Genomic DNA, 24705 nt, shown 5'->3' with positions numbered 1-24705 from the left:
TAAAATGAGAAATGTTCTTGTTTAAACCCTAAACAATGCAAAACATTCCTCTGAAAACCAATCCATTTTTAATATACTTAAGGTCAGCATTTCATGAGCAGCAATGGAAAATCTACAAGCTATAAACCATACGTGGGCTCTTCGAAAATCATGACGTACCGTAACTAGTAACGCTTTAGTGAAGAATGCATTCCATATCTTTATCCAAATAAGAGCGCCTTTATATATTTTACTTAGAACAATAAAGAAAGCACGTGGATTGACCCATAAAGAGAAGGTGTCACTCAGGAGTAATGACTTGACATATTTGCCTTTGTGTTGCTTGCTGCATTTCAAAGCCTTTTTAATTCATTATATACAATGGCTGAAAAGAAGAAGAGAAACAAAGATATGTGCAATTATAACTAGTGTATTTTACAGCATAGAAAAATTGCAAAGCTTAGCGTGCACTCTCCGTTTAATTTCAAAAAGCGGTGAATGAATTCCAGCTAGCTTTGTGCACAATACAAAAAGCTCCAGGTTTGCTAAGCCCAGTACATGAACGCACCTTGCTCTTATTGTTTGGAACAATTACTGGTTTCAACGTTTTGCTTGAAATGAACTGTGCATTTTTTTTTTATCTCTGTGGGTTTTTTCCTGAAATATAACAAGGCGCACATATTCACTTTTTAGCTTAGGAAATCATGCCAGAGAGATTTCCCTCTGATCACGCCAGACAGTATTACTCGGCTTAGCCCTGGAAACACAAAATACAAAGTCAATTGACTAAGCCACAGAAATATATTATACTTCTTAATCCTCATTACAGCTGCTTATCCCATGTCTGGTTAGAAAAAAAACTACTCTATGCAAATGCTTCACTAGTGGATTTGAAACTTGTCTGCAGAATTGTTTAACATAGTCGTGTTTATAATTACATATACTGTACAACAACCTGCTTAAATGTAGTTGCTGTTTGCAGGAATAATTTAAAGTGGTATTAAAGGGTTAGGGTGCATTAGGGTGAAAAAACATCCGACAATACCGGCCCCCCCAGCCCCCCCGTTTTACTTACCTGAGCCCGTTCACCTGCTGCGCTCGCCCCCGATGTCCTCTTTGCCGCTCAGCCTATCCGTTGATTGGCTAGAGTGGATGGATTGAAAGCAGCATAGCCATTGGCTCGTGCTGCTGTCAATCACATCCAAGGGCGTGGCGGGGGGTGGGGCCGAGTGATACAGTGAGCGGCTATAGCCGCCGGCAGTATCACGGGAGCGCGCCCGCAAGAACTAACCACCATGTGAGAGAGCTCGCATGAAGGTGGTTAGTTCTTGCGAGGAGGAGCCGAGACAGCCGCCGAGGGACCCCAGAAGATCAGGTTCGGGGCCACTCTGTGCAAAACGAGCTGCACATTGGAGGTAAGTATAACATGTTTGGTAGTTTTTTTTTTTTTTTTTAAATTGCCTTTACAACCCCTTTAAACTTAGAAAAAAATAAAACACTGACAGGTAGGATTTTTATGACAGAAGAGACCCTATTGGTCATGACTGCTTGTCTGCGCATGCGCAGCTCAGTGTACAATAACGCCACTGCTCTGTGCCGCGATGATGTGACTCTCCGCCCCCCACTCCCTCCTCACTGAATTTGACTGCAGATAATGTATTCATTTAAAAAACGTTAAAGTTGTAAACCTCAGACATGAAATATGAACAAAGCATATCCCTCTATAGTGTGTACTTGTCTCAGTTAAGAGCACTAAGGGGTTGGTTTACTAAAGACATAAAGACTGTGCACTTTGCAAAGTACAGTTGCGCGCTGCAAGTGCAGTTTCTCCAGAGCTTGAGGTAAAGCTTCACTCTGCAAAAAGTACCCAATCACATGCAAGGAAAAAAAAAACAACTGAATTTTTGCTTGCACATGATTGGATGATGGAAGTCAGCAGAGCTTTTGCTCATTTACTAAGCTCTGGAGCAACTGCTCTTGCAGAGGGCAACTGTACTTTGGAAAGTGCACAATCTATTTACTTTAGTGTCACTTTTGTCTGCTGCTTCGTTCCTCTGCTTCCAGCATGAATCACTTCTGACAGGTTTTCCTGACACCAAGAGAAAAAGGGTGACAGGGGAGGGAGCTCCAGCACATTGACAGCCAAAGGCTCTGTTCCTGTGTGCTGTGTGGAGGGGGGTGTGTTATTTCCCTTCAATCAGCTCTCAGAGCGTAACTTCAGCTTTCCACCCACTTTTTCTGAACTCTCAGACAAGCTTTATAATTCAGCACTGAGAACAAATGTAGATAAATATGTACAATGTAAGTGGGAGGATTTGTTTCATCCCTGTGTATCACCTGAGGCCAGTCACTTCACTGGGTATATTTAAGGGTTTATAACCACTTTAAGCATCCATGCACGCTAGCATTTTTCATAAGCTCAAAAAAAAGCTAGAAAAAAATTGCTGATAATAGCATTTTTGTGCCAGCTTCTAGTAGCATTTAGTTTTAAGAAACATTTAGAAGCATTTAGGAGCATTAACATTTTATTAGCGTTTTTGCAGTACGTAATGAAAGAAAGAAAAAAAACCTCAGAAAAGCTGTTAGTAGCATTTAGAAGCAGTTAGGAGCATTCAGCTTTTTTTCTGCTGGAAAAACGCTCCAAGAAACGCTACAAAAACATTTTTTTTTCTGCTCCTGGAGTTCAAAAAATACTAATAGCCTAAAGTAGTGTGCATGGACACATAGGATAACACTATTTAGCTCTAGGAGCAGAAAAAAAATGCTAATAGCAGCTTCTAGGAGCTTAAAAAAACGTGCATGGAGCCTAAAACACATTTATTGCTTTATAGCTTTGGTTCATATAGGTAAAGACAAAGATTGGGCAGTACAGTGGTGTAATGGTTAGCACTTTTGCCTACCAGCAAAAGGGTCATTGGTTCGAATCCCAACCATGATACTACCTGCCTGGAGTTTGCATGTTCTTGCTGTACCTGCGTGGGTTTCCTCTGGGTACTCTGGTTTCCTCTTACACTCCAAAGACACGCTGATAGGTTACTTGGCTCCTGTCTAAATTGGCCCTGGTATGTATATGCATGAATGTGAATTAGGGAAATTAGATTGTAAGCTCCTTGAGGGCAGGGACTGATGTACAATATACTGTATATGTAAAGCGCTGCGTAAATTTATGGCCCTATAAAAATACCTGAAATAAATCAATAAAAAAAATAAGAGATTGACAGCAAAAATTTAGGGGCAGACATGGTTCAGCCAATATCCCTCTTCCCCCTCCCACCCATTAGCCCAGTACAAAATGAGAGTATAGTAACCAAAAGCATGATACATCATAACATCACAAACTGCCTTATATAATTGAATGATGTATAAAGACATTTAAGTTTTACAATCAAGGTTTGACGTGTGCACGTCCCCATGTTTATGATTAAATGTGTAATTTCCCTGTGACTATAAAAACTTTTTTTTATAGGTTTTAATTGTTTCCATTCCTGTTGAGATTCTTCCCGTCCCATTGTCTGTCCCAAAGGAAACCGCTAGTGAATTACTAAAATCTCATATAAATTTTCGCATTTACTTTCAAAAACTTTTTTCATTTTTTTTGCTTTTAATAATAAAATATCTTGCCATAAAGGTTTAGAAATTGGGAAGTTATGAGATGAGAATGTTCTCTCTATCCCTATTGCTCTGCTGTAATGGCACCCTTCTGCATGAGCTCCCATTGGAAGCTACAAGCAACCATACCGCAGAACCCATTGCAAATTTGTGTTGCACATTTGTCACTATAATGGAGCCTGTTCTAAACAATGTGCAACCTCTGCTGGGTTTTGTTTTGTGGACAGAAAGTGGCTGAAAATAGTTTAGAACAGATCATCAGTGCTGAGATGCTAAAAAGCGTGAAAACAGCATTTTATTTAAAACGAAAACAGAAACTGTTTATGATACACAGTGCTTTTGCAAACTATTTTTTAGCCTCTCTGTAAACAAAAGGGTTAGGCATTCCATATTCCTGATATGTGGCTGCTGTACCATGTACATGTATAAAAAAAAGGATCCTGTTCTCTTTGTATTGCTTCCTTTGTGTGAAATCCCTGATTTTCCTGCCAGTCCCTCTGCTTTCCTATTAAAAACTGACCACACTAAGCAGAACACACTGTGGTCAGTTCTCCAGCTGTTCTGAAAATCAACCTGCTCTCCTCCAATGATCAGACTTGTCATGACCCCCCCGCACAGCCATTCTCTGGGAAGACCAGTGTGCTGTTGCTTCTCCTACCCCAGCTCGGGGTAGCTGAGAACAGAGGGAATGTAATCACTAATTTTAAAAAAATGGGAAAAAAGGTAAAGTAAAACCATGGATTGCAAGCATAATTCGTTCCGGAAACATGCTTGTAATCCAAAGCATTTGTATATCAAAGTGGATACCCCTTATAAGAAATAATGGAAACTCAGATGATTAATTCCACAACCATTTATCCATAAGTCCTTCAGATTATAGTGCATAAAAAAGATTATAGCAATGTGATAGGTTGTGTAACCATAAAATGTCCATCCACAAATGGCAGCTTCCACAAGGGGTTTAAAAGCAAAATCCAGCAGGAGCTACAGAGTATAAAAGAGAAGAGAGGCGCCTCTAAGTGTAGCAATATGGTTACATTTAATGAAGGTTCAACATTTAGCAAGTCACATGGTTGATGATTAAAACAGGCACATCTAAGTATGCAGGCATCTGGGGTAAAGCTGTCCACATAGACTGTCCTCCGCACCGCCGGCTCTCACCGCTGTCAGTCTGTAATTGTGACCGGGAAGACTGCCCTGCAGTAGAGAGGTTTGAAAGCAAGGCTTGAAGCGCTCGTGGAAGGGATAACGTTGATGGTGGTGTGGAGGATGGTCATCAACCATGTGACTTGCTAAATGTTGAACCTTCAATAAATGTAACCATATTACTACACTTAGATGCACCTCTCTTCTCTTTTATACTCAGTTGCGACTTGATGCTACTTGTATATCAAGACTTTGTTTGTATATCAAGTATATCAATTTATTTAAAAATTTTGCTTGTCTTGCAAAACGCTCTCAAATCAATGTTTTACTGTATTTATAATATATTTTTATATCTATACACAAATGTTTTGCCTTTCATTTCTATTTTAAACTGAATGGGTTGTTTTACAAGGTGAGGTTTACAATCACTTAAAGGGTACATTCATACTGGCAGCACCGGCCGTTAGCGCTAAAGCGCCGCTTATTTTCGCAGTTTTAGCGATGCTTTTCAGCCACTAGCGGGGCGGTTTTTACACAAAAAAAGGGTAAAAACTCTTCCAAATTGCTTTTCAGGCGGTTTGGAAGAGCTGCCCCTTTATTACAATGGGCAGGGCGTTTTGGGTCGCTAAAGCGCTCCCAATCCACCCCAAAGATGCTGCTTGCAGGACTTTTCATAATGTCTCGCAAGTGCACCGCCCCAGTGTGAAAAGACACACTGCAACGAATAGGAGGCGGTTTTCAGGCGCTTTGCAGAGGCTATTTCTAGCGATAAAGTGCCTGAAAACCACCCCAGTGTGAAAGGGGTCTAACAGTACATATATAAGCTCTTATTAACACAAGGTGTGCTGGGAGTGCAAGTTAACATACTTACATAGTATATTATATGATCATATTAAAGCGGAGTTCCACCCAAAAAGGGAAGCTCAGCTTATCTGCCTCCTCCCCCTCTCCGGTGCCATATTTGGCATCTTTCGGGGGGGGAAGCGGGTACCTGTTTTTGACAGGTACCTATCACCCACTTCCAGGAGACTGACTTCGGCCTCCCTCCTCTTTCCTCTGCCACTGGGCCAGTTAGAAAGCACAGCGCATTTCACACATGCGCAGTAGGCTTCAATGCCGGTTTCCCTTACCACGAATGGCGGCAGCAGCACCCAAAAGCCGGAAAATCGGCTGGGGTGCCGACATTGCGGGATCGATGGACAGGTAATTGCAGGTACAGTATTTGTAGCTGCTGACTTTTAATTTTTTTGGGTGGTGGTGGTGGTGGTGGGGGGGGGGGGGATGGGGTGCAGAACTCCTCTTTAAGCTGCGTGTGTTTGAAAATTCTTTTCCCCGCTGTGCTGTAAAAGACCTTGTTTTTTATCATCTCTGACATTTCTAGTAGAGTTGGAACCTCTGGGTTCTAGACACAGGCAGCTGCTCACCCTCCTAAGCCCTGACATTAGCCAAGTCTTGGCAGGGGTAGGTGGAAAATCTGCAAGACAGAAGAGCAAGACATTTTCTGTCTCAGTCATTTTTTATTAGCTAACAAAAAGAGGTATAAATATGTTGTAAACAGCGAAAAAATCCATAAGAGCGCTTCAGTCCAGGATGATAATGTCGTAAATGAAGGTTGATATGATTATAAGGCATAGTCTGATGAACTTCTGTTGAATATGTAAACATAAAGTTTATTGTTAATCAATTAAAATAAAAAGCTTGACCCAGACAAGTACCAGAGGTACACACACAGCCGTCAGTGGTTGAGCCTGCTTGTTTGCACTCCTCTGGAAGGTCCCAGATGTATCCCCATGCTGAAAAGCCTCAGTGGTGGTGTGGGACAGCTGAACTGGCCATAGGGATCAGACATCACCAGTGGAGGAGCTGGTGTAGAGAGCAGTCTATGGCACCGATGGAACAAGGACCAGAGGAAGCTGTGATAAGCCACGGCCAATAATCAGGCTATAGCAACAATCAGGATGTGCCTTAAAATCATATCAACCTTCATTTAAGACATTATATCCTGGATTGAAGCACTCTTATGCCCCGTACACAAGGTCGGATTTTCCGACGGAAAATGTGCGATCAGAGCGTGTTGTCGGACATTCCGACCGTGTGTGGGCTCCATCGGACATTTTCCATCGGATTTTCCGACACACAAAGTTTGAGAGCAGGCTATAAAATGTTCTGACAACAAAATCCGATTGCGTCAATTCCGACCGTGTGTGGCCAGTTCCGACGCACAAAGTGCCACGCATGCTCAGAAGAAATTCCGAGACGGAACAGTTCGGTCTGGTAAAATTAGCGTTCGCAATGGATACAGCACTTTCGTCACGCTGCAATGTAAAAAATGGTTTAATACAGCGCACTCTCTTCTTCTTTATAATGCGAGAAGAATGAAGTAGTTTTGCTGCTCATATTCACACAGACTTCTCACAAACCTCTTTCTTTATTATTTATCGTGATTCCCTCAATATATTTTGACTCGTCACATCTGACAAAATTTCTTTTTTGTTGTTTTATTTTATTTTTTTTTTCAAGGCTGTTTTTTTTTGGGGGGGTTTGTATTTTTTTCAAGGCTGATCTTTGTTTTATTTTATTTTTAGTTTTACTCCATAATATTTTTGTGTGTGTTTTGTGTGTCAAGTTACCACAACACCATTATTATCTTGTATTATTTAATCTCAAGGAGGTTGCTTGGTGTTGGTGTCCCTTGTTAATTTCACATTGTATTTTTGAAATGTACCTTCCTCCTCACAAACAAACTGTCCTTTTTTAAGGAAAACACACATAGGCGAGTATAATTGAAACAAAAAATCCTTTATTAAGGGCTCAGAACCAAACAAAGAGGGAGGCAACTCTGGAGAAACATCAGAAGTTGGCGAAGCCTTGGACCCCCAGGGCAGACATCAAATCTTTTCCTGCAAAATTGGTGGCCTGAGGGAGTCCATATCTAAGGGAGTGCAGTCTGGTCCAGAAGTCCCAGAGATCCGGAAAGCAGCAGATGACATCTGTGTCCCCAGGCTGTGGTACTACAAGAGCCTGCATCTTTTTCCAGACAAGACTAGACCCAGGGCCATCACTCTCTGGTCTTCTTTCCACGCTTCCTTCCCAGCTGTGGCTCTGGTGTTGGAGATGTGGCAGGAAGAGGAGTAGGACCTGGAGGAGGAGGAGGAGGAGTAGTAGGACCTGGAGGAGGAGGAGGACTATGTGTGAGGTTACAAATGTGGGTAGCACATGTTATTTGGCCCCTCAACCCCTTATTGAGAGCTTCCAAAATTAAGGACTCACACAGGAGTCGTTGTCCCTCCTCCATCTGCAGCATTTTGCAGGCAGTTATGCCAGCAAAGTCCTCCAGGACCAAAGTTCTCAGGGCCTCTGTAGCCTTCCAAAAGAGGCCTATGGCAGCCTCCTTCAGGTTACTCCTCTTCCTGCCACTTTGTCTTTGAAGGTGTAGGGGAGGGACCTGGGTATTGGGCAGCCTGCTTGGCCCGGCCACCTCCTGGCTGAGACTTCCCTGTGTATGAAAAAGGGACATGGTTGTAGTTTTTGCATCATCACAATCATAAATTAGTACTCCAAACTAACATCTAGTTAATATCATTGATGGGACAACCAGAAATATTTAGAGGAATGCTATACCTGGCTCAAGCTGGGCTCCTCCACATGTTGCTGCCTGGAAGGCCCAGGTTGGGTTTCAGAAGCCTCAGCTGGGGGGGAAGGAAGCCTGGAAGGAAGACTGGAGAGTGCTGGCCTGGGTTCAGTCTGACCTGCCAGAAAATGCAGCCTGTCATAGTACCACAGCCTGGGGAGATAAATGTCATCTGCAGCTCCTGATCTCTGGGAATCCTGGACCTTCTTGTGCTCCCTTAGATAAGTGCTCCTCAGGCCACCAATTAGGATCTTCAAATAGGTGATGTCTGCAGAGGGGTCATCGTCTTCACAAATTCCAACAAATTATCCAGCTCTGCCTTCCTCTTTGTTTGATTCTTATATTCAGGGTGGTTTATCTGCCATAGACAGGGCAGCTCCCTGAACATATCAATGAAGATTGCCATAAAGTCCTTATCTTTCAAGATATCCATTTTCACTGCAAGAAACAACACAAGACAAACCCTAATGTCAGCCTAAAGTCTTCTAAACTTGTGCAAATACAGGCCTCAATCTCGAAGCAGTATAGGCCCAATGTTAAATCTTACTTTCGTTATCACAATCGGCGCCTCCGTTACTCCTTCCTCCGCTCGCAGATCGTATGTACTACGCACGCGTGTTACGCTTTATAGACACTACGCATGCGTGAAACTCCGTCCGCTCCTGACGTTCTTTCTAGTCTATTCCCCGCCCCTTCTCGTTCAGCGCAGTGGGGAAGAGCACATGGCGGAGTCAGAGCAGGTGTCTGATAATTACACCAACGAGGAGGAGGAAAGCCGGGAGGCAGAAATGTCCCGATCCAGAAGGAGACGATTTAAGGCATCAAATATGTCCTTTGGGGAGATGTTGGATATTGTGGACATCCTGAAGAGGGCCGACTATGACGGGAAGTATGGACCTTACCCCAACCCCAATGTCCGAAAGGCCAAGATCATGGCGAAAGTGGTCAAAAGTCTGCACCGGAATTTCAGGGTACGACGATCGAAAGATCAGCTCAGGAAACGGTGGTCAGACCTAAAATTAAGAGAGCACGAGCAGTACAGAAAGATCCGGAGAGTGCTGCAAAAAAGCAAGTAGTTGTGCTGTGTTCCTAGTCTTTTTGTGTTTATTATGTTCGTGCTGCTCCATGTGCTTTTCTTAACTGTTATCCAGTTTAAAATGTCAACTTGCATGTTCATGGGCACATTATTCGTTCGTTTCAAACATTTTTCTTTCAGCCTATAAAACACCATTGTTTTGGCCATATGCATTTGCCCACATTTTTTAGGGCCTACTTGTCTGAAAATAATTTGGTTGTGTAGATGGGTTTGTTACTAGAATGAAATGCAAACTAGATTCTGTGTAAGGAGAGAACACTCAGCAGCTGTTTAGACATCTGGACGCTGGAGCACTAGTGTGGGACACAAGAACACCCTTTTTATTAGGGGGCCCACACAGGTGCTCTAGTGTATACTATAGGGGTGTCTCCATCTGTGAACCTTGTACAAGACAGGTAAAGTATTCAAGCTTGACAAAGGACAAGAAAAATGCTACATCTTGGAACTCTGCCCACAAAAAAATTGTACCCCATTTCCAAACAATGTTTCATATTTATAGTTCTGCCATCAAATATCTGTGTGCTAAGTATACCATTTTTTTTTACATAGGGGAGAAAAGACTTTGAGGACACCCCTCATCCGAGGAGACCAGAGACCCCCCACCTCAGGAAGAAGGTGAAATCCACCCAAGACAAACAGAGCAGGAGGAGGAAGACGTGGTGGAAATTGTCACCACAACAGGTGAGTGTCTGCGACCACAGGCTCAGGTAAGAGACGGATGCCGGCATATTTATAATACCTGTTTTTGTTTGGTTTCTATCTTTTTAGGTGATCGTGATGTTGTGGATCCAGATCCTTTCATCTCGGAAAGTGCACAGATCCTGATTGGGGAGATCATGGGGTGTAATAGGGACTTGGAAAACATCAAGAAAAACATCAATGATGTTCTTCAAAAAAAAAAGAACATCATTTATGTATTGGGGAGAGTTTAAAACCCCTCCAAATCCTTTTGTTTTATGGTGTGCTACAATTTTAACATTTTTTGTCAAATTGGAGAAAAGCCAAATTCTGAAGAGGCACACAGTGTGTCAACATGTGCTATCTGCCATCACGGGAGATCAATGGACGCGTTTTGGGGGTGCAACCTCTTCCTCAATAATAAAGTAGCTGAGAGGAAGGGGTTGCACCCCCCAAACACGTCCCTTGATCCCCCATGATGGCAGCTAGCACATGTTGACATTCGGCTATTTGTGTGCATCTTCAAAATTTGGCTTTTCCAGGGGTGACTTCACCCCTTCTGAACACAATATCAAACACAGTTTGTAAATACTCATGTCTGATATTGCCTTCAAGTTCTACCAAATGTGAACTTTGTAAGTTCAAGATTTGTGTCTTTCTTGTTGGTTTTAAACATGCCTGTTTTAGCCTACTTTTTCTAATGTGACCCCAAAAATTGTTATACAACAAACATGTTGGTTTGTTTTAAAAATCTTTTCTAAATGCACATGTGATTGTGCAGGTATTAAAAAGATTGTTAATCAAGAATGTGTGGATTATTGTCTCAACGCTACAACACTTTTGGGGTGCTCTAATTGCTGCTTTCTGTGACAATGGGTGTTATTTCCTAAGGGCAAATCCACGTTGCACTACAAGTGCAGTTTCAACTGCACTTGTAGTGCAAAGTGTCTTTGCCTTTAGTAAATAACACCCAACAGTGCTTTGTAAGTTTACACAATCACGCCATTTTCAGGACTCACCACATTTCTGTCAGGGTCAGCTAAAACAAACACAGGCAGTAAATGTCACCAAAGATTTGCTTATTTTGTTTTTTTTTTTATTTGAAAAAGGTTTTACACATTGTCTGGCATATTGATAGCCCCCCTACCCGCAAAGAATTCAAGGTATCTTAGCCGGACATCGCGGGCACTCAGGGGGGGCAAGCCAGGATGGCCACTTTCAAGCGCCGTCAGGGTTGGTTCATTTTGAATTCCGGCCTCAGGCCCAACTGAGCCAGCATAGTTGGCAGAATGTTGCCGTAAAAAGTTGTGTAGAACACAGCACGCCAGGATAATGTGATTCAGTTTGTACTCCGCCATATGTATCGGTGTAAGAAATAGGCGGAACCTGGCTAGCCATGATTCCAAACCTGTTCTCCACCACTCTTCTGGCTCTGGCCAGCCGGTAATTAAAAACCCTCTGACCCGGGGTGAGGGTCCTCATCCGGAATGGCCACATAAGATGGTCCCCCAGCGCAAAAGCTTCATCCGCAATGAAGATGAATGGGAGTCCTTCCACATTGTCTTCTGGAGGTGACAAGTCCAAGCTGCCATTCTGGAGACGCCTGTAGAACTCCGTCTGGGCGATGACTCCACCATCGGACATCCGGCCATTCTTCCCCACGTCCACATACAGAAATTCATAAGTAGCCGACACCACCGCCAACATCACAATACTATTGAACCCCTTATAATTATAATAGTACGACCCCGAGTTGGGTGGTGGGATGATGTGGACGTGTTTCCCATCAATTGCCCCTCCGCAGTTAGGTAAGTCCCACTGCTGGGCAAAGTGGGAGGCTACAGTCTGCCAATCCTGTGGCCTGGAAGGAAACTGTGGCGTAAAACAAAAACAAAAATTAGTCTTTTTGCACATAAACATGGAAAGCAGATTAGACACAAACATTCTTGGCCAACATCAAGATAACATTTATTTATGGGAATTTTTAAAGACCAAAGTATAAGGTACACCGATCGTATCTCCCCCCCCCCCTCATGGGCCATTTCTAACATTATAGAGGGAGGGGGGAGACTCTTGGACAGGTAACCCTCTCCACTTCATTGAGAGATGAATGCCTAAATAATGGGTATTACTTTGAACAGCCCCTCCTTAGTTACACTATTGTAAGCCCACTGGACAGGTAAGAAGTGTCATAATACAAAGATATAAATACACACTGTACACATTTGAGCACATTTGGACATTCTGGTATTACCTATCAAGATAATAATAGGATACAAAAACTTTAAACATTACCATTTTAAAGTATACAGGCAGGCCCTTGCACTACATGCTTTGGGGAATTCATCCATACATCTGAGCACAAAAGAGATGGGTATAGTGTGTATGGGCTTGGCAAAGTCAGCAAATAGATGATTGAGGATAGATAGAGAATTGGTATCAGCTGACTTAGCAGTTGGGGGAAGGGAGGGTTCCAAATGATTTGGGGACACCCAAAAAAAAGCCTCTGGCACTCTCCCTGAATTTAAAGCACAAATCACATTTCAAAACATTTTAGGAGTGTTTGGGGTAAAGCACTACTATGGAGCTGATAAAATACATTGTTAAAGAGGAGTTCCACCCAGGGGGGCCGTCAAAAAAAAAAAAATTAAAAGTCAGCAGCTACAAATACTGCAGCTGCTGACTTTTAATTGGACACTTACCTGTCCCTGGGTCCTGCGATGCGGGGGATCGAAGCCCCGCTCGTCCCCCCCTCCGCTCGTCGGCGCCGGCATTTCAACTGTGGGCGCCGGGCTGTGGCTTCACAGCCTGGCACCCACTGCGCATGCGCGAGTGGCGCCGCGCGCTGTGATTGGCCGCTCAATCACCTGGGACCTGTATTGGGTCCCAGAAGATTGACAGGAGGGAGGGAGCAGAGCGGAGCCCTTCCTGTGCCTGGGGGGAAGTGATGTCACCAGCCCAGGCAAAGAAACAGGCAGACTACGAGGGACCACCTAGCAACAGGCATTTAGAGGTAAGTGAAAAAAAAAAAAATATCCAAATGTTTTTTTGTTTTTTTTTTAGAATTTTTACAGGTATTTTTGTTTTTTGGGTGGAACCCCACTTTAAGTGACTACATGAGGTGAATATAGGGCCAGGAGACCATGCTGGGGAGGTAAGTGAAGGCAAATATGTATGAAGGACAACAAAAATAATTACAAAAATATCAAGCATGCATGAGAACAAAGGGGACAATCACAGCATATTCCAATCATGGTAATTAGGGAATGAGGAAAGAAATACAATATATTATCAAACATTAAATACAATAAAATGTGATATTAAAGGATAAAAATCTTACCTTCGTATACTCCTTCTGCAGGACCTGGATGATGGCAGAACAGGTCTCCGGGATAATGATCCCCAGAGCCCGGGGGGAGATGCTTGTCGAGAACTTCAAGTCCTGCAGGCTTCTCCCCGTCGCCAAGTACCGCAGGGTGGCGAAGAGCCTCTGCTCCGGAGTGATGGCTTGCCTCATGCAGGTATCCTGCCTGCTGATATAGGGGGTCAGCAAAGCCAACAAATGGTGAAATACGGGGTCCGTCATCCGGAGAAAGTTCCTGAAATCATCAGGATTATTCTCACGGATCTCACGGCGCAAAGGCATATGAGAGAACTGGTCACGCTGAAGCAACCAATTCTTGGTCCATGAACTCCTCCCCACCCTGTTCATGGACTGGACTTGTGTCAAGGTCAGGACCCCAACACCAAGCCCCCGCACAGCACGAACTCTACGAGGAGTACGTATACGCAACATGGCTAGAAAACGGTCGGCTGCTCAGAACGAAGTAACAGAACGCACTGAAGAACAGCAAGGCCTGTGAAGAGCGACCTGAAAAACAGTACCGATCGAACAAGAACACAATGACAAAGTCACGCGTAGCTTGCTTGCACGCACTGAAGAGCAGATACAAACCCACAAGCACAAACTGAACAGCAGAAAACGATCTGAAAACCACGAGTCTGAAAAAGCGCGAATCGTCTCTCACCCAACTTTTACTAACACAAGATTAGGAAAGGAGCCCAAAGGGTGCAGCGCTTGGTTCTGAACTGGCCTTTTCTAGTCTCGTCGTCCGTGGTGTACGTCACCGCGTTCTTGGCGATTCCGACAACTTTGTGCGACCGTGTGTACGCAAAACAAGTTTGAGCCAACATCCGTTGGAAAAAATCCATGGATTTTGTTGTCGGAATGTCCGATCAATGTCCGATCGTGTGTACGGGGCATTAGAGCCCTTTCACACTGGGGCGGTTTGCAGGCGCTATTGCACTAATAATAGCGCCTGCAAACCGACCCGAAAGTGCCGCTGCTTTGATTCCAGTGTGAAAGCCCCGAGGGCTTTCACACTGGAGCGGTGCGCTAGCAGGACGGGAAAAAAAGTCCTGCTAGCATCTTCGGAGCGGTGAAGGAGTGGAGTGTATACCACTCCTTCACCGCTCCTGCCCATTGAAATCAATGGGACAGCGCGGCTATACTGCCGGCAAAGCGCCTCTTTGTGGTGGTTTTTAACCCTTTCTCGGCCGCTAGTGGGGGGGATAAAACCGCCCGCTAGCGGCCGAATACCGACGGTAAAGCGCCGCTTACAATATCATCGCTTTGCCGCCGACGCCGCCCCAGTGTGAAAGGGCCCCTTATGGATTTTTTTCGCTGTTTACTTTCATGTCACTTTCTCCCAGGAGTAATTTCCTAGCAGCTATGATACAGGACTCAAATTATCTTGCTATCCTTCTATTGTTGCCCTCTGCAGCAGGCACCTGATCATCTTTTGTAGCTGTTTTGCATAAAATGTGTTGTGCTTATGCAGGGACAATAGATCAGCATACAGAATGTGACATAAAGGGTAGAGAATAAACAGTGAGACTCAGTAGTGGGTTGAGAAGGACCAGCTTGCAAAATTATGTATTTCCCAACAGTGGGAGTAGCATGGCATGGCTATTCATGATGGTAGGGCAAGACATTTTTAAACAAAGGCAGCCTAGCATATGCTAGATTGATGGTGCAATTTCTTGCTGAATGGTCCGCTCCACATTTATGTACCCTTAACTGAGTGTTTTGGTTCGCTAAAGCCTCCTCAAGCTGCGCATGCCTTTTTCTGTTCTTTCATTGTTAGAAAAGCTTTTTTGTATCTGAGGGGATCACCCAGATAAGCATTATTTTCCCTCTTAAAAAGTTTTCACACTTTATCCTATGGTGGACGAAATTCACTAAGTAGGTTATACCAGCAATTAACACTGTTATATCCTCTGTGAATAAGAGTTTGACTTGTCCAGCAGACAATGCTCAAATGCTTGGGGATCGAACAGATAAAAAGTTGGAATTCCTACTAAAGAAAAAACAAAAAAAACACTTTTTTCTCTGGCAAATTGAGTGTCTCAGCCTGGGCTGACAGTAATTGCTTAATCGTGAGAGACCAGTTTAAACAGGTGTTCAAGGTTACCCTGCTCAGCAGGCCCAGGATCTGGCAGCTTTATGTTTGCAATAGCTTTGAGAGATTCTATCTTTCAGGCCTTGCTCCCTTCACTAAGCACCATGCAGAAGCTCCTGGCTAGTCTTCCTTTTGCGGTGAAACAGCTATTTTGGGATGTTTTGGATAATACAGGGGGTCCCCTAGTTACAAACATCCGACTTACAAATGACTCCTACTTACAAACGGAGGCAAACAACAGGAAGTGAGAGGAAATCTACACCTAGGAAGGGAAATTCTCTCCTGTAAGAGCTATTTTGGGGAAAAGGTACCTCCACTGATGCTTTATCACCAAGGCTTGTTTCCACAACAACCCAAAATTTTCAAAATCCAATTGTCATTGGGACAGAAAGTGAGGTGAAATCTTCTGAACAGGGGCACACACAGCAAAACAAATGTTACAGCGGTGTTAACCCTTCCCTATGCCATCCAAAAAGCTTAAAAATAGTTTTTTTGGCTGGAGCTACACTTGTAATGTACCTGTTCCGACTTACAAACAGATTCGACTTAAGAACAAACCTAAAGTCCCTAACTTGTTTGTAACCCGGGGACCCCCTGTACATCCAAAGAAATTCTAGTGGAAAAAGTACCCCTTTTGCCATTTAAGAAAAGGAATAAATGTATTTTTCGTTTTTTAAAGCTCCTTCTTCTGTGCCAGGGGCATCAGCCTCCAGGCAGTCACGACAGCTTCCGCCGTCAGGTTCAAAAGGTAAACCTCAGGGTTAACCCCAGGGACAAAAGAGGTCTTGGGGGAGGAATTCTTTTGCAGGTCTCAAGGATCTGGCAGGAAGAGTGTCAAGACGAATGGGGGACTTCCTCAATAGCTCCAAGGTACAAACTGGAGTTCCAAGAGTTCCCATCTCCTCCTTTTCTCAGATCAAATGTTCCTAAGGATCCAGGGAAAAAGAAGTCTTTCTCTCAAGCATTGGACTATCTTTTGGCAAAAAGTGATCATGGTAGCCCCCATGTAAGAGCAGAGGTTGGGGTTTGGTTAAATCCAAATGGACATTCTGGATCTCAAAAATATAAATTAAATTCCTGAATAAATAACCACTCTTTTCTCGCATGGAGTCAATCCAGTAAGTTATTTCCATCCTACAAGAAGGAGAACTTCTGGCGTCAAAGATGCATACCTCCATATGCCTATTTCCTCGCTCACTAGTAATATTTACTTTTCAAGGTGGAAAATCTTCACTTTCAGTGTGTAGCTCTGCTTTCCAGTCTAGCTACTGCACCTTGAGTGTGTACAAAGGTTCTGGCCCCTCTTCTAGCCAGATTAGGGGCCCGAGGTATAACGATTATGGTTTACCTGGACAATCTGTTCTTGATAGTCCAGTCGGTAGCCTGCTTAGACCAAAGTATGGTCACCACATTCAACTACCTGGAATATGTATGTAAACAGTAAAAAAGGGAGGACAGACCATATTGGCCTCATAAAGAATGAGGAAGGACATCTGGTTACAAAGGATGGGGATATGGCAAAGGTATTGAATTTATTCTTCTCCTCAGTCTTCACGAGTGAATCGGGGGGCTTCAGTAACCAAAACTGCAGTGTTTATCCTCATGACACAACACAGGAAGCACCTACATGGTTAACAGAGGACGGAATTAAAATTAGACTTGAGAAACTTAACATTAATAAATCACCGGGACCAGATGGCTTGCATCCGAGGGTACTTAGGGAACTCAGTCAGGTGATTGCCAGACCGTTGTTCCTAATTTTTACAGACAGTCTATTGACTGGAATGGTACCAGCTGATTGGAGAAAAGCCAATGTAGCACCAATATTTAAAAAGGGCCCAAAAAACATCCCTGGGAATTGCAGACCAGTTAGCCTAACATCAATAGTATGTAAACTCTTGGAGGGGATGATAAGGGACTATATACAAGATTTTAGTAATAAGAATGATATCATTAGCAGTAATCAGCATGGATTCATGAAGAATCGTTCTTGCCAAACCAATCTATTAACCTTCTATGAGGAGGTGAGTTGCCATCTAGATAAAGGAAGGCCCGTAGACGTGGTGTATCTGGATTTTGCAAAAGCATTTGACACAGTTCCCCATAAACGTTTACTGTACAAAATAAGGTGCGTTGGCATGGACCATAGGGTGAGTACATGGATTGAAAACTGGCTACAAGGGCGTGTTCAGAGGGTGGTGATAAATGGGGAGTACTCAGAATGGTCAGGGGTGGGTAGTGGGGTTCCCCAGGGTTCTGTGCTGGGACCAATCCTATTTAATTTGTTCATAAACGACCTGGAGGATGGGATAAACAGTTCAATCTCTGTATTTGCAGACGATACTAAGCTAAGCAGGGCAATAACTTCTCCGCAGGATGTGGAAATCTTGCAAAAAGACCTGAACAAATTAATGGGGTGGGCGACTACATGGCAAATGAGGTTCAATGTAGAAAAATGTAAAATAATGCATTTGGGTGGCAAAAATATGAATGCAATCTATACACTGGGGGGAGAACCTCTGGGGGAATCTAGGATGGAAAAGGACCTGGGGGTCCTAGTGGATGATAGGCTCAGCAATGGCATGCAATGCCAAGCTGCTGCTAATAAAGCAAACAGAATATTGGCATGCATTAAAAGGGGGATCAACTGCAGAGATAAAACGATAATTCTCCCGCTCTACAAGACTCTGGTCCGGCCGCACCTGGAGTATGCTGTCCAGTTCTGGGCACCAGTCCTCAGGAGGGACGTACTGGAAATGGAGCGAGTACAAAGAAGGGCAACAAAGCTAATAAAGGGTCTGGAGGAGACGCTTGAGAGGGGATATGATTTCAATTCACAAATACTGTACTGGTGACCCCACAATAGGGATAAAACTTTTTCGCAGAAGAGAGTTTAATAAGACTCGTGGCCACTCATTACAATTAGAAGAAAAGAGGTTTAACCTTAAACTACGTAGAGGGTTCTTTACTGTAAGAGCGGCAAGGATGTGGAATTCCCTTCCACAGGCGGTGGTCTCAGCGGGGAGCATTGATAGCTTCAAGAAACTATTAGATAATCACCTGAATGACCGCAATATACAGGGATATGTAATGTAATACTGACACATAATCACACACATAGGTTGGACTTGATGGACTTGTGTCTTTTTTCAATCTCACCTACTATGTAACTATGTAACTATGGAATATCTAGGTCGGTTTCTCAGCCTAGGAGAAATCTTCTTTAAAACCATGAAAAGGGCTAAGATACTTGGGTCTGATCATAGGTACACCCAGAAAAGGGTATTCTTGCCCCAGGTAAAGATCAGCGCCTTAAAGGAACTGATTTAGGTGGTCGAAGCAAGATGAATTCCTCTTCAACTTTGCGTGAGGTTGTTGGGAAAGATGGTGGCTTCATTCGAGGCCCTTCCTTATGCTCAGTTTCATTCAAGACTGCTACAAAACATTATCCTACAGCCACATCACCCTGAAAGCGCCTGATCTCGTCTGATCTTGGAGGCTAAGCAGGGTCGGGCCTAATCACCTGAATGACCGCAATATACAGGGATATGTAATGTAATACTGACACATAATCACACACATAGGTTGGACTTGATGGACTTGTGTCTTTTTTCAATCTCACCTACTATGTAACTATGTAACTATGGAATATCTAGGTCGGTTTCTCAGCCTAGGAGAAATCTTCTTTAAAACCATGAAAAGGGCTAAGATACTTGGGTCTGATCATAGGTACACCCAGAAAAGGGTATTCTTGCCCCAGGTAAAGATCAGCGCCTTAAAGGAACTGATTTAGGTGGTCGAAGCAAGATGAATTCCTCTTCAACTTTGCGTGAGGTTGTTGGGAAAGATGGTGGCTTCATTCGAGGCCCTTCCTTATGCTCAGTTTCATTCAAGACTGCTACAAAACATTATCCTACAGCCACATCACCCTGAAAGCGCCTGATCTCGTCTGATCTTGGAGGCTAAGCAGGGTCGGGCCTGGTTAGCACCCGGATGGACCACCTGGAAAAAACAGGTACTGTAGGCTGGGTACGCCGGAGCCTCAGTTTATGGTTAATATCCAAAAATCTGCAAAGGGGAAAATCCTTCCTTCAGTTACCACGGAAGTGGCCCAGATCAGAAATGACCTTGCCCATTATCATTCTAGAAATTCAGGCAGAGCACTTAGTTCTGAGGGCCTGAACGCTCAGTTTACGGTATTGTCCTGCCAGGATTCAATCCGACTATGCCACAGCAATGGCCTATATTAATCACCAAGGGGGCACAAGAAGTTGTGCGGTCCAGAGAAAGGTGAATCATACCCTATCTTAAACGCTAAATTTAACGGTTTGGCTATTGAGACCCACACTCTGAAGAAACGTGGGCTGTCAGGTTCAGTAGTTTCTATCTTGATTAATGCAAGGGATCCGGCCTCGATAATTATATATTATGGAGTCTGGGAAATATATGTCTCAAGGTGTGAAACCAGGGGTTGCACCCCAGGAAATACAGGTAGGTCAAAGGTAGAATCCTTGACTTTCTGCAGATGGAGTGAGAAATAAAGCTGTCCTTGAGTGCTTTCTAAGGACAGGTCTCGGCCTTATCGGTTTTATTGCAATGGCCACTTGCTTCGCTTTCTTTGGTTCGTAACTTTATTCAGGGGGTAACACGGCTTAATCCCCAGTTAGGTCACCCCTGAACCCTTGGGACTTGAATTTAGTTTTTGCCCTCATTACAAAACAGCCTTTTTTTGGACAGATACGACATATTCCCTTGGTCCTTTTTTGACAAAGAAATTTGGCAGAATTGGCTGCTTTTTCTTGTAAAGAGCCATATTATTATTGTTCACAAGGATAAGGTAGTATGGCGTCCTCATCCTAACTTTTTACCAAAGGTAGTATCAGGTTTTATCTAAACCAGGATATTATTCTATCTTCATTTTTTCTAGAACCCTGTTCTATGGAAGAAAAATCACTACATTCTCTTGATGTGGTGAGAGCAGTCTACTTAAAGACGACTGCTCAGATTCGGAAAACGGATGTTTTGTTCGTATTGCCCGAAGGTCCTAAAAGAGGACAGGCAGCATGGAAATCTACTATTCTAAATGGATTCGACAAGTAATCATTCTAGCTTATGGTTTAAAGAGGTAGTTTCTACCCTCTCAAATCAAAACACACTCCTCTAGGGCTGTTAGTGCTTCGTGGGCAGTTCATCACCAAGCCTCCATTGCTCAAATCTGCAAGGCCGCAACTTGGTCTTTAATCCATACATTTACCAGATTCTATCAGGTGGATGTAAAAAGACATGAGGACGTCGCCTTTGGGCGCAGTGTACTGCAGGCAGCAGTATAAGTCCTCTGATCTCATGGTGCCCTACTTTTGTTGTGTCTCCCACCCCTCAGTTGGCATTGCTCTGGGACATCCCACATAGTAATTACTATGGCTCTGTGTCCCGTGATGTACGATTAAAGAAAATAGGATTTTTTATAACAGCTTATTTGTAAAATCCTTTTCTTTTGAAGTACATCACGGGACACAGAGGTCCTGCCCCTCTTTCTAGTATACACGTGTATTGCTTTGCTACAAAACTGAGATGCTCCCTGTATGAGAGGGGTTATATAGGGAGGCAACTTCCTGTTTAGGGTGTGCCAGTGTCCAGCACCTGAGGGTGGACTATAACCCACATAGTAATTACTATGGCTCTGTGTCCCGTGATGTACTTCAAAAGAAAAGGATTTTACAGGTAAGCTGTTATAAAAATCCTATTATCTCTCCAGGATAGCGTAATATTGCATAAGAAAGCAGGACTGTCAAGTGCACTGGTGCGTGATGACGTCACACTCCAGCTCTGCCCGATGCGTTTCTCCATAACTGGTGTCCTCTGGGATTGGAGGATTTACTAAAACTGGTGCAGCTGTGCATAGTAACCAATCAACTTCTAGGTTTTAGGACCTTTTTACATGGGTGGTCTGGTGGAGTCCGCCTGTCTGTTTTTAAGAGGGTTTGAACCCTTTATTCTCCCCGTGTGACAGTGATCTTATTGTCAAAACTTAATTGAACAAGCTAGAGAACAATTGAACAAGTTAGAAAATGATTAGCTACTGTGAACAGCTGCTCCAGATTCTGAATGCACCAGTTTTAGTAAATCTCCCCCAATGTTGGCTGACATTTCATTCTGTGCAGTAGCTTCACTGGAAGTCAGCCACATGTTGAAATATAATAATTCACACTATTCCACTTTGATTTTAAATATTTTCCATGGAAAAACATTAAGATGCTATAGATATTTTTTGAAAGCCAGAACGATTTTTATTATGTTTGCCGATTACATAAATATGTTTAACTTTTGGGTGTGAAAGCATAGCTTTCAGAATTTCAGCTGAATAAAAATTGTGTTTTCTTTGAATAAATCTGCCATATAGCATTTTAGTATGCCAGATAAGGAGAATTATACAGTTCAGACAGGGAAAGGAAGTGGCTGACTTATGACTGACTCACTACTGACTTTCATGACTCAATTGCTTTCATGCCCAGCCAGTACCCAAGAAATCTGTTTGAGCATCTACATTCTTGCATAAGTACGTCTTGGCATATATTCTAAAACTCTGCGGTGTTTATAGCGCCGGCCAGTCACATTGTATCTTAGTGAGACTAGACCACAGTTATGAAAAAAAGTTACAAAGACAGGTGTATACTGTATATATACTGTTACCTAATACAAGTGGCTTGACATTTCAAACTCCATTTCTTCACATTATAGCAAATGCTTTGAATCTTTGAAATTAAACAAAGAGCTGACACTGTTTGCAGTATGTTGCAGTGGCTCAGCATTTGATTTAAAAACATTTTTTTTTCTTTTGAAATGTATGGATCTGATTGGTTACCAGCACAAAGTGTACCTGTCACACTTATAGTGTGCAATGCTGATTTATTCACTGGTCTTATGTTCATTAAATAATTTCTTAATACGTATCTCATTCAGAAGGGGGAGGGGGGCAAGATTAAAGTGGTCGTAAACCTAAGACATGAAATATGAACAAAGCATATCCCTCTATATTGTGTACTCTCAATGAGGAGCAAGTGTAATTTCTGTCTGCTGCTTCATTCCTCTGCTATCAGCATGAATCACTTCTATCAAGTGTTCCTGACATCAAGAGAAAAAAGGGTGACCGGGAGGGACCTCTTGCTGATTGATAGTCTCAGTTCTGTTCCTGTGTGCTGTGTGAAGGCGGGTGTGTCCCTTCCCTCCAATCAGCTCTCAGAGCTCTCTTCACTGAGCTCTGCAGAATGTAATTTCAGGTCATCGCCCCTTTTTTCTAACAGCTCAGACAAACTTTATAAATTTTGGACTTTAAACGGATGTACTATATAGAACAGAGTGCTGCAGATAAACACATACAAATTAGGTAGGAGGATTTTTTCATCTCTGTTTATCAGCCCACTCACGTCACTGGATATATCTAAGGGTATACAACCACTTTAAGTGACAACACTGATTTTGTCTAATTAGTAGTACTTGTACAGAAATAGGAGTTGAAATAGACCAATAAATAACTACATGAACTAAGAAAGTAAGAAAACCTTGTTTAAGTGATTTTAAAGCTTTTTTTTTTTTTTAAATAATAAATATGTTATACTTACCTGCTCTGTTCAATGATTTTGCACAGAGTAGTCCTTATCCTCCTCCTCTGGGGTCCCATGCCAGCGTTTCTGGCTCCTCCTGTTTGGTGAGTGCCCCCATAGGAAGCTTCCTATGGGGGCACCCGTGCAGGCTCGATCCCAAGCTGTGCTGCCTGTGTCCATAAACACAGATGGCTCGGCCTCACCCCGCCCCCCGATCCCTTGTCACAAGATTTGATTGACAGCAGCGGGAGCCAATGGCTCCCGCTGCTATCAATCTACCCTGTGAGGAGGGAGAGAACAGAGAGAGGCACTGCTCTTGGGCACAGCGCTGGATCGAGGATGGGCTCAGGTGCGTATAAGGGGTGGGGGGGGGGGCTGGGGGATCCTGTTGCACAGAAAATTTTTTTTACCTAATGCAGAGAATGCATTAAAGAGGAGGGCCCATTAAAAAAAAATAAAAAATAAAAGTCAGCAGCTACAAATACTGCAGCTGCTGACTTTTAATTGGACACTTACCTGTCCCAGGGTCCAGCGATGCGGGGGATCGAAGCCCCGCTCGTCTCCCCCTCCGTTCGGCGGCACCGGCATTGCAACTGTGGGCGCCGGGCTGTGGCTTTACAGCCGGGCACCCACTGCGCATGCGCGAGCGGCGCCACGCGCCGTGCTTGGCCGCTCAGTCACCTGGGACCTGTAATGGGTCCCAGGTGATTGACAAGAGGGAGGGAGCAGAGCCGAGTCCTTCCTGTGCCGAGGGGGAAGTGATGTCACCAGCCAAGGCACTGAAAGAGGCAGACTACGAGGGACCCCCTAGCAACAGGCATTTAGAGGTGAGTTTAAAAAAAAAAAAATTTCCAAATGTTTTTTTTTATTTTTTTTAGGAATTTTCATGTATTTATTTTTTGGGTGGAACACCACTTTAAGTTAAAAAAAAACTTGAGCCTTTAAAACCACTTTGAAGCTGAACTCCGGGATAAATCAATATTGTTAAAATGCAAGAGTTGTGTGTGAATTTTGGTGTGCTTTGTGTATTTTTTCCAGATATGTGCAGTAATACAGTGTGAGACTTTTCACCTATGCAGGAGCCTTCTGTAATAAAGATCGGTCACTGATGCTCTCTCTCCTTGTGCAGGGTGACTGGTCTTGCATTCACTCCTCCTTTAGCCTGTAGTGAATGGAGCTGCTGAGTCCCTCCCACTCCCTCTTGGTCGGCTCTCTGCACTGCCCAGTGATGATGTCACTGCTACTTTTACAATTTAACCACTTGCCGACCAGCCACTGCAGTTTCACTGCGGCAGAATGGCGCGGCTGGGCAAAATGATGTTATGTAACGTCGCTTCACCTGTGGCCACTAGAGGCGCACCCGCTGTTCGCCCCCGGAGCCGATGCGAGTGCCCGCTGGTCGTTACACACTGAGAATCGGGATCTGTGTGTGTAAACACACAGTTTCCGGTTCTCTGAGGGGAGAAGAGATTGATCGTCTGTTCATACAAAGTATGAACAGCG

The 24705-nt window shown here is 43.6% G+C and overlaps 1 protein-coding gene, 1 long non-coding RNA gene and 1 pseudogene across 3 annotated transcripts in view; 2 read left to right on the top strand and 1 right to left on the bottom strand.

Annotated features, from left to right (window-relative positions):
- The window catches only part of COA1 (cytochrome c oxidase assembly factor 1), a 205469-nt gene that overhangs the window by 63159 nt on the left and 117605 nt on the right, over positions 1-24705 (top strand). The gene's annotated exons all lie outside the window — the stretch shown is intronic.
- LOC141144656 (uncharacterized) overlaps positions 1-24705 on the bottom strand; it is a 30048-nt gene that overhangs the window by 1012 nt on the left and 4331 nt on the right. Inside the window, exon 2 of the long non-coding RNA XR_012244432.1 lies at positions 160-364. This is a non-coding gene — a long non-coding RNA (uncharacterized lncRNA). The remainder of the gene's footprint in view (positions 1-159; positions 365-24705) is intronic.
- On the top strand, positions 19513-19628 carry LOC141146384 (5S ribosomal RNA; annotated as a pseudogene).

This window comes from Aquarana catesbeiana, linkage group LG05 (genome assembly GCF_042186555.1).
Source record: "Aquarana catesbeiana isolate 2022-GZ linkage group LG05, ASM4218655v1, whole genome shotgun sequence".
In the NCBI taxonomy this organism is placed as follows: domain Eukaryota; kingdom Metazoa; phylum Chordata; class Amphibia; order Anura; family Ranidae; genus Aquarana; species Aquarana catesbeiana.
Note: the sequence above shows the minus strand (reverse complement) of the source record. Positions and strands in the feature narration are given on the sequence as shown.